General features: G+C 54.4%; 1 long non-coding RNA gene across 1 annotated transcript; it reads right to left on the bottom strand.

Moving 5' to 3' along the window:
- Window positions 1–6,144, bottom strand: LOC105238605. The gene is made up of 2 exons (XR_002143171.2): window positions 5,568–6,144; window positions 1–1,764 (listed from the first exon to the last, which is right to left on the bottom strand). It is a non-coding gene; the product is annotated as an uncharacterized LOC105238605 (long non-coding RNA).
- Between the last annotated feature and the right edge of the window lie 3,876 nt (window positions 6,145–10,020).

Here is a 10,020-nt window from a genome sequence, read left to right as displayed (position 1 = left end):
TTTAAGAGAAATATTTGTATTATTAAAATAGTAATGGTTTTCATCTTTGATCAAAAGAAATGATTTGGGCTTGGATGGGGAGTAGCTCTCGCTTTGCGGGGGGGGGGTCCCTCAGGGGCAGATGCTGGAAGGCTCCACGCGCCATCCTCTGGCTCGGCGGTAAGACTCTCCCAGCGATGGAGCATCTGATCAAACGCTGTCTTGCCAAGTAATAAAAGTTCATGGAAACACCCGTTTGCCTGTGACGGAAACAGGCCTGTGGGTCTGGGGACAGTGCCAAGGGGCCCCGCGTCTGTGTCTGAGAAGCTCTTGCATCTTGCAGGCCACGCCAGGAAGGCTGCTGTGTTGGTGGTTAATTTGCAAGCTGAGACCTATTCTGGCTTTGGCAAAAGCTGACGTCACACCCACATGCCCCTTTGTTCTCATGCCCTCCCAGCTGTTCCAGAGGGGCCGCCGCCTGGCCCCCAAACCGCATGCCAGCCAGAACCTTCTTCCAAGGCTGGCCATGCCTGCACCCCCACAGGAGTCCCTCCTTCTGGTCAGGCTGTGGCTCCCCTGGCCCTGCCTTGGATTCACAGACATCCCTGGCAAATTGGCTTTCTCATCTATCAGATAGGAAAGTTCTCGGACTCTTCTGGCCTCACTGCAGTGATGTTGCACCTTCTCCCAGTTGGGAGGAGAGTAAACCAGTCCCCTCGGGCTGGTGAGAGCAGGTGTTCCTCAGGACCTCCTCCAGGTGGGGCCAGGGTGCTCCCCCAAAGCTGCAGGGGCAGCTCTGTGCCCCAGGGGGCTGGCAGAACAGCAGAGATCAAGGAAGCCTGGAATTGCCTGATCCCAGACTGTCGGGGCTGGAATGCCTGGAAGAGCCTCCAGGACTCCGTTTCTAGAGAGGGAAACCGAGGCACACAGGCACGTTAGTGTGAGGGCGAGGATCAGAACTGAGGCTCCAGCTCCCAGCCCTGTGCTCTCCATCTGTCACACCTGCCGAGGAGGGGAGTAGGCCTTTCTCCAGGGGGGCAGGTGGGCTGTGGCTCTGAGCAGCCCCAGTGCCAGGAAGGAAGAGTCAGTTAAGTTCTAAAGCTTAGACTCAGGCCTTCCTACCCGGAGCCAGGCTGGGGTCCAGGAGCTCGGGTCTCACCTGGGGGCTGGTTAGAAATTCAGACTCTCTGGCCCCGCCCCAGACCCACAGAACCAACATCTCCAGGCAGCTGCGGTGCAGAACCAGGGTGACTCCCCCCAGCTCAGGAAAGCACACTGCCTGGGGGCCGTCAGGTGCTGGGGGACGCCTTAGAGGCCCCAAGGGAGCCAGTCTGGGCCACACTCACTGGTGAGCTGTCCCCAGTCCTGGTGCAGAGAGGGCCATCCGGCCGGGAAAGCATTTCAGGCTCCAGGCCTGCACACACACCTGGGGGGCAGCAGCTGTGTCTGCCCTCGCACCTGGGTCTGCATGGCTGACCACCCTTTGCCAGCAAGCTTGAAGCCGGATCTTTTGAAAGAACCAGGAGTAACTGCATGTTGGAGGGGGCTCAGCTCCAGCCAGAGCCTGGGCAGGGGCGGGGGTGCAACCCCAGTCTGGTCAGGCGGGGTGGGGGGCAGAGGAGCAGCCTCGGCTGGCTGGGGCGGGGGCCTGCAGGGCTGCTCCAGTGGCCTCAGCGACAATACTCCTGCTCGATGCTGGCCATCAGCTCCTCTTCCGAGTAGTCATACGAGATGGCCGAGATGCCCGACTGTCTCTCTGGCCTCCTGTGGCTGCTGCCCGGGGCTCTGTGAGCCAGAAACATGGACAGGGGTGTCAGGAGACAAGATGTCACCTTCAAACTCATCATCTCTACGATGGCCCCTGCAGGGACTTCTGATCTGTCCTAAAACCAAAAACCTTTGCTGTGGGGTTACCTTCTTAATCTTTTACAGGAGCGGATCTCTGCCCATTTCCCTGGCTTCATTGCCTTTGACCTTGTCCACCAAGACCTTATGCACCCTGAGAGGAAGCCAGCCCCTGGGGCATTTCAGGGTGGGAAGGCCCGAGTTCGAGTCCCAGCTCTGCCTCTTAACTAGCCCTGTGACCTTGGAAGGCATTTGCATCTCTGAGCGTCCATTTTTTTCCTCTACAGTGGAGCCCTATTCGTAAGTTCATTCCGGGGCCTAAGTGAGATAAGGCACAGGGAGCACGTGACACCAGGTCCTGCACACTGCACGGCCCTAAGCAAATGCGAGCAGCACTGCGAGATATCCATTTGCCTGATGTACTCACAGGGCCTGCACCCCTGGGGAGGTCGAACAGAGCTGCTGCAGGACGGGGCTGGGCGTGGGAGAAGTGACTACAGTCAGACCCCTGTTCCCGCTGCCCGGGCTCCAGAAAGTGGTTCCCACCAGCCTGCCCCTGGTGGCCCACCCCTCTCCGACTTTCTGGACATCATAGGGATTTGGGGTGGTGTTCACTGTACCCCAAACTTCCCTTTCTTTCAGGCTGCTCCCTCTTAGTGTTGCCTGGCACTGGCCTTGGCCTCCCCAGAACCTTTGACAGGCGGGAGGGTGTGGGCGTGGGTCAGCTTCGTGCTGCTGCTACTGGGGCTGCGTCTGGAGGGGCCGCGAGGTCCAAGGCCTGGAGCTGCCCGCCGCCAGCTGGGGGACAGTGACATCCCCCTGCCTACTCTTCCTGTGCTAGACAAGGAGCCCCAGCTGCTCTGCCGGCCAGAGGGCTGGGCGACTTCCCCCTCGCTGGCCTGTCCCCCACCTGTGAACTCAGGGAGCCAGGCGGCTGACAGGTGCAGACAGGAGCCAGCACAGTCGCCGGGCTTCCCCGCATGCACCCTCAGCTTCTGTGACCCAATCCTGGGACCGCAGGTCAGGCCAGCGCTGTCCTCAAAGACAGCCCACCGGCTCAGCCCTGCCGCTTCCCTGTCTCTCGGCCCTTGCCCCTCAGGAGAAAGACACAGATGTCATCAAGGATGCTCAGGACTTGGGGGCACCTGGGGGGCTCAGTCGGTGAAGCATTTGCCTTCGGCTCAGGTCATGATCTCAGGGTCCTGGGATGGAGTTCCAAGTCAGGCTCCCTGCTCAGCCTGGCGTCTGCTTCTCCCTCTGCCCCTCCCCCTGCTTGTGCTTTCTCTCTCTCTCTCTCTCTCTCTCTCTCTGTCTCTCAAATAAATACATAAAATCTTAAAAAGAAAAAAAAAAGGATGATTAGGACTCGGGGATCAAGGCCCACATGGCCCAGGTTCACAACAAACGTGCTTTCAACGAGCGGCTCTGGGACACCTGCTACGTGCCAGGCCCTGCGAGGGACCAGACGTGAGCCAGAGGCCGGGGCTGCGGGGGCTGAGTGAGGATGGGAGCCAGATTGCCTTGCGGACCTGCTGCCTCACAGGTCACAAGTGAGGAGGCTGGGGGCCAACCAAGGGTGGAGGGACCCCAGCCTGAGGAGGACGAAGGGGAGGGCAAGAGTTTGGGGGGAGATATTTTAACTGGGCTTTGAAGGATTTTTCTCTTCAGCATTTTCTTACAAAGACTTCCAAGCATACCGAAAGGTTGAAATGGTAGATTCCACGATTAAGTAAATACACTCTTTCTTTTTTTGGCTGTATTGACTTTATCACACATCTACTCATCTGATTTCTGGAGGTATTTCAAAGGAAACTGCAGATCTCAGGACATTTCTCCCAGAAATGCCGCTCNCGCCCGGCGGGGGGGGGGGGGGGGGGGGGGGGGGGGGGGGGGGGGGGGGGGGGGGGGGCGGAGGCCGGGGAGGAAGGGCCCCTCCCTTGCCTCTGAGATCTGCATGGAAGGTGGAGGGACAAGGGCAGCGGTGGGTGGGCTGGAGGCATGCCTGGGAGAGCCACGGCAGATGTGGGGCAGGAGACCTGCTGCTCCCTCCCTGCATGGAATCCCCTTAGAGGCCGAAGAGCCCAAGTCTGGGGACCAGAGGAAGGCCGTTCCAGGCCTGACCCTGGGGAGGGCCAGCACGCCCTCTGAGCTTGCCTCCGAGGCCCTCTCCTCCTTTCCGGGGCAGCGGACGGAGCCGACAGAGCCTCCCATGAAAGTCGGTGAGCTGAGCGAGTGAGTGAGTGAGTGAGGGAGGGAGTGGACTCCTTGTGAGGGTGGTGAGGAGGCCCAAGGAGCCTCCTGGAGCAAGAGCAGGGAGCGGAAGGCGCCCCTTAGGTTAAAAAGCAGAAGAAATAGCTAATTGATTCCAGGTAGAATTTAACCCTTCTAAATTCATCAGGTTGATGAAAGAGGGAAAAGTCATGCTAATTCTCTTTAAAATCAGTGGACACAATCAGCCAGAGCTGAGCTGTGTGCCTTCTTTCCATGGGACCCGCAGGCACACGTGTCCCCAGGCAGGTGTGTCCCCAGGTCCCCAGGACAGAGCCGCAGGTGCAGGCGTTTGGGTCAGCCAGGCAGAGCCGGCCCGGGCCCCTGGGGCGGTCACTGCAGTGGGACCCGGTGTCCTCCCTGGCACCCAAGCCCACCCCCAGTCCATACAAGGAGAGAAGGAGGGGCTGAGGGAGGACCAGGGCTCTCCAGGATTCTGAAGAGGGCTCTGGGCCGGACCGCTGGTGCCAGGGGTGTAAGCGCTCCACCGAGGGGTCCCAGCCTGCTCCCACTCGAGAGCTGTGGCCAGTGGCCGCAGCTTGGCACTCAGCACCCTCTCTACCTCGGGGAGCTTCCTTCCCTCCGTGACCTCCAGGGCCCTGCGCTAACCGCCACCTGCCTGCACACAGCGTCCTCAGAGGAGATGGGCCCGGGATGCTCCTTCCTCCTGTCTCCTCCGTGACCACCTACACAGCCTTCAAACCAGTAAATCGTTACCAGCCCTTCCGTGAGCCCTCAGGCCTCTCCTGTCCCCTCTCTGACCTCCCCTGAATCCACTGCCTGCCCTTGTGAAGAGACCACGCTGCTCAGGGAAGGACCCCCGCAAATGGGTGTTCAATAAGGGAAACCAGCAAGGTTCTTGCCCCAAAGCCATGTGGAACTGGTCATAAAAAGGGCGGTTATGCTACAAGTGTTACATCTGTTCACATCCATGGTCTTGACTACTGGAGTCACCACATCCCAGGGACAGGGCAGATCACTGTCGTCCCATTAGAGGCAAGGAAGCCAGGAGGGCACGGTGGGGGAGAACAGGCCAGGGGCTCAAGGGCATCCCAGCCGAGCTTCGAGCCTCCTGCTGGGGTTTGATGCCCCGAAACCCTCCCGCGGCCCAGAGCCATGTGGGATGGCCTGGAGCAGGCAGAGGAGGCCCGGTCTCTGGGCCTGGGGTCCTTTCCTGACACTTCCCAGGGGAAATAAATAAAACTGTAACGGAATTACAGGGGCCCCATGTGCCATCCCTCTAGGCTGTACACTCTGGAAGGCTCATCTGCAGGTGTCCCACGGCACCCAGTTTGAGGGAACGAGTGAGGTCGGGAACGCCCCGGATGACCTGAGTCGGGGCTCTCTTAGGGGGAAGATCACAGCGGCTGTGAGACCTCAGGGCTTCTGCACACTCCCACGGCTGGGACCCTCCCTGGAAGGAGGGGGCTGCACCCGGCAGAGAGGAAGCGTGCTCACCCCAGCCTGGCACTCACCTGGAGACTCCGCCGCTCTCGGGGTGCTCATCAGCGCTCGGTTTAGAGGATACCTTGAGAAGGACAAAAGGAAGAAGCATCAAGAGGCCATCAGTGGTGTCGCCTGCCTAATGCGCTGGCTTTCTGCCGGCAGACGATGGCCACCTCGTTCCACCCAGGATCAGGTAAACTGCGGCCGGAAAGGGTCCCTCTGGCTTTGGTTCCATCTGCTTACTGCACAGGTGGGAAGGTTGAGGCTGGGGCAGGGGGTGACATCACCAAGCTCGGACAAGCAACTCCCTGCCTGGTGGCCAGCGACCAGGCCGTACCCCCATCGCTCACCTCCAGGGGTCACGGTCCTGCCTTCCCCTCGGCTCTGCCAAGCTTTCTCTGCCCTCAGACAAGGGTGTTTAGATGGAGCACAAGTCTGTCTGCGGGCTTTTCGTTAGTCGGTGCTGAGCGCTGTGCCCGCACCAGCCTGTCCCAATGACCACAGCTTTAGAATGAACCTTGACATCTGCTAAACCACGTCCTCCCAACTTTTTTTTTTTTTTTTAAAGAGTCTTGACTACTCTTGGTTCTTTGTATTTCCCCATATATGTACTGGAATCAGCTTGGCCTATTCCATGGGAAAAAAAATCTTGGGGATTTTGTTGGGGTGGTATTAAACCACAGATCATTTGAGGGAAATTGATATCTTTATAATAATCAGCCTTTTGATTTATAAACAGGGATTGTTTCTCCATTCATTCAGGACTTCTTTAATGTCTTTTTTTTTTTTAAGACTTTATTGAGAGAGACTATGTGTGTGAGTGAATGGGGCAGAGCGGGGTGTGGGGGGGGGAAGGGCAGAGGGAGAAGCAGACTCCCTGCTGAGCAAGGAGCCCGATGTGGGACTCAATCCCAGGGCCCTGAGATCATGACCTGAGCCGAAGGCAGACACTTCAGCGACCGAGGAACCTAGGCACCCCCTTCTTTAAGTCTTTCAAGAAGTTTTTTCATTTTCCCCATAGAGACCATGGATGTCTCTTTTTGGACCAGTTCCCAGATACTTGGCATTTGCAATGCTATTATCAATGTCATCTTTTTTTAAAATTTTATTTTATTTTTTTGAAATATTTTATTTATTTCTTTTTTTTTTTTTTTTAAAGATTTTATTTATTCGACAGAGATAGACACAGCCAGCGAGAGAGGGAACACAAGCAGGGGGAGTGGGAGAGGAAGAAGCAGGCTCATAGCAGAGGAGCCTGATGTGGGGCTCGATCCCATAACGCCGGGATCACGCCCTGAGCCGAAGGCAGACGCTTAACCGCTGTGCCACCCAGGCGCCCCTATTTATTTCTTTATTTGAGAGAGAGAGTGCAAACAGGGCAGGGAGAAAGGGAGAAGGAGACTCCCTGCTGAGCAGAGAGCTCAACTCAGGGCTAGATCCCAGGACCCTGGGATCATGACCTCAGCTGAAGGCAGGCACTTAATCAACTGAGCCACCCAGGCACCTCAAAACATCATCTTTTTAAAATAAATTTTATTATGTACCTCTTGTTGTTGCAGAAATATGACTGAAATATATATATTCGGGGGGGGGTTAGTGAATTTAACACTCTTGTATTAGCCCTAATAATTTATTTATAGATTCTGTTTGTATTATTTTTGTTCTCATTCACATTCTTTGGGAATAACGGCCATTCGATTTCCCTCTAACCTTTCTGCACTTCTGGTACGACATGAAAAGAAGTGATGATAACAGGCATCTTTGTCTTGCTCCCTAATTGAACGGGAAAGTACCTATCATTTCACAGCTTAATGTTTGCTGTGGGTTTTTCTCGAGCATCCTTGATCAGAGCCTCATCTCGGTGCTATTTGCTGGGTTATTCCTCCAGCTCTATCTTCCAGTATGCTGATCTTCTCTTCATCTCTGTCTAATCTGCTAATCCACACCATCGGGATCTTTCCTTTTGTTTATTCTAGTTTCCATTTCTACAAGTTCTGTTTGGTTCTTTTTCAAATACACCAGGTCACTTTCTCTAGGCCCTTGTCCTTTGCAGGTATTTTCCTTAAACATGATAAACACAAATTGATTATAATCTGTGCCTGATAATCCAAACAACTGAAGCCTTCACTGATCTGGGGGGTCAGAAGGAAAGAGAGAGAGAGAACCTCAAGCAGACTCCCCACTGAGCGTGGAGCCCAATGCAGGGCTCGATCTCACAAAACTGAGATCGTGACCTGAGCCAAAATCAAGAGTTGGACGCTTAACCCACTGAGCCACCCAGGCGCCCCTTCACTGATCCATTTTTGTTGACTATTTTTTCTTCTGGTTTTTACTGGGTTCCTTGCATAGTTGGTTATTTTTTGTTGTTTGCTGCTCATTGTCCTTGGAAACTTCTTCGTGAGTATTCTCTGAGGCCTAAGAGGAGCATGACTTTTTTCCAGGCACCTCAGGGGCATTTCCAGTCTGGGACCATTTGAAATTAAATCTATGCGTTCAGGCCTGATATAGGGACCTTAATGATTCTGCGGACATGGGGGAGTTTTAAACGTTTTGTTTTTTCCTTTTAATAGTGGAGAATTATGTTCCCTCATTCCATGATCTTACACTGCCAATAGAGAGAACCGGGCTTTTGCCCCCACAGGAAGCTGCTTACATCCTCTCCAGATTCTCTTCTAAAGCCCTCCTCCATCCTCTGACTCAGAGATACAATCACATGGATCAGTCACTCCCCAGCCGTTCCCCCGGCACCCCAGTGTGCCCAGGGCTCTACCAGCTGCCGTGCAGACGTGGGCTCCACACTCTCGAGGTGCTGGCAATGTCACGGGAGAAGGAAGTCTTAAACACGTCAAACAGTGAGCCAGTTGTGGGGGCACGGAGCTGGAGGAGGGGGGTGTTGCTATAAAATGCACAGTTGGAGGGGGTGGGCAGTATGGTAGTCGTGCGCACAGACCAAACCCCGCCCTACCATCTATGCAGTTTGGGGTGGTTGTCCTGACCTTTCTAAGCAGTGGTTTCCTCGTGTATAAAGCAAGTTTACTGCGAGATACTCTGAAGTCATTCCAAAGTGCCTGGCACTGAGTAAGTTCTCAGTAAACATTAGCTGTTAGCGTTTCTGTTATCGTCGGACCGATGCTGTATACCGTGCTGTATACCGTCAGCGGTGGTTAGTCCTCCCCAGCAAGAGCACCACTTCTCCAAGCTGGGCACAGGATAAACACAAAGTATTTTCTGAATTAAGTTGAATGTCAGGTTGCTAGGTTGTTCTAATCTTGAGTTTAAAGTCTATATAGCCGTTGGCGGAGTAGAGTAAAAATAGCATAATACAGAAAAGGGTTCAAATCCCAGTTGTGCCATTTAATAATGATATGCCTTTGGGTGGATTGTGAGGCTCTCTGAGCCTCAGTTTACTCATCTGCAGAATGGGGACTTAGCCCTCAGGCCTGCTGTGAGATGAGAGATTATCTGTCCAGTTCCTCCTTAGTGTAACAGCCATCCTACAGGCGACCGATAAACACCATTCAAAGTATCTGAACCAACGTCCAATCTAGGGTAGCCTCGGACGAAGCCCCACTGGAAGGTAACCCGAACGCGTGATGAGGCTGGTCTGGGGAGCGTGTTGGTCTTCGAGGCATAAGCAGAGGTTGCTCTACAACATATTCTTCGCTGAGAAATTAGCTCTGATGTGTATCTTGGGAAACATTAGCGGTGGTAAGTGGAAGCAAGCACACACCGCGTGTGTCCTGCCGACGCAAGCCCTGTGGGGATGCGCAGGGGAAGGCCAGCCGGCCTCAACACGCGGTCTGGTGGAGGTTGGTCTTGCCTGCCCAACACTGCAAGTGGAGGCAGGCCACATGGCAAGGGTGCACAGCCTCGAACCAGCAGTACCCCAAAGAGCCGACTGTGGCTGCTGGTGGTCGGAGATCTTGCTGCGGGGGACTCAGTGTCATGGTGCGTTTCTTTGAACACTCATTTGTGCCTCTGGGGAGTATAAAGATGAATAGGAGATGACTTCCAAGTCAGCAAGGAACTCATGATAGGAAGAGGGACACAAGAGCGGGGATGGAGCGAAGAAAGAGGACGGGAAGTAACACACACACTCACACACATTTACCCCCACTGCCTCTTGAAGCCACCCAGCCCATCTCAGAGCAGCTCAGACTATCTGGATGTTCTTTTTTTTTTTTTTTTCTTAAGTAGGCTCCACACTGGGCGTGAAGCCCGATGCAGGGCTTGAACTCATGAATCTGAGCTGAGATCAAGAGTTGGGCGCTTAACTGACTGAGCCACCCAGGTGCCCCTGAATGTTCTTTTCAATTAAAAACAAAATTCTGTGATAAAATACACATATAGCCTAAAATTCACCATCTTAACCATTTTTAAGTGTACATTTCAGTATTAAGTACATTCATAGTGTTGGGCAAGCAATCTCAAGAGCTCTTTTCATCTCGCAAAATGGAAACTCTGTCCCCATTACACAATTCC

This window comes from Ailuropoda melanoleuca, chromosome 4, assembly GCF_002007445.2.
Source record: "Ailuropoda melanoleuca isolate Jingjing chromosome 4, ASM200744v2, whole genome shotgun sequence".
Taxonomy (NCBI): domain Eukaryota; kingdom Metazoa; phylum Chordata; class Mammalia; order Carnivora; family Ursidae; genus Ailuropoda; species Ailuropoda melanoleuca.
The sequence above is the reverse complement of the archived record's forward strand: the minus strand, read 5'-3'. Positions and strand labels throughout refer to the sequence as shown.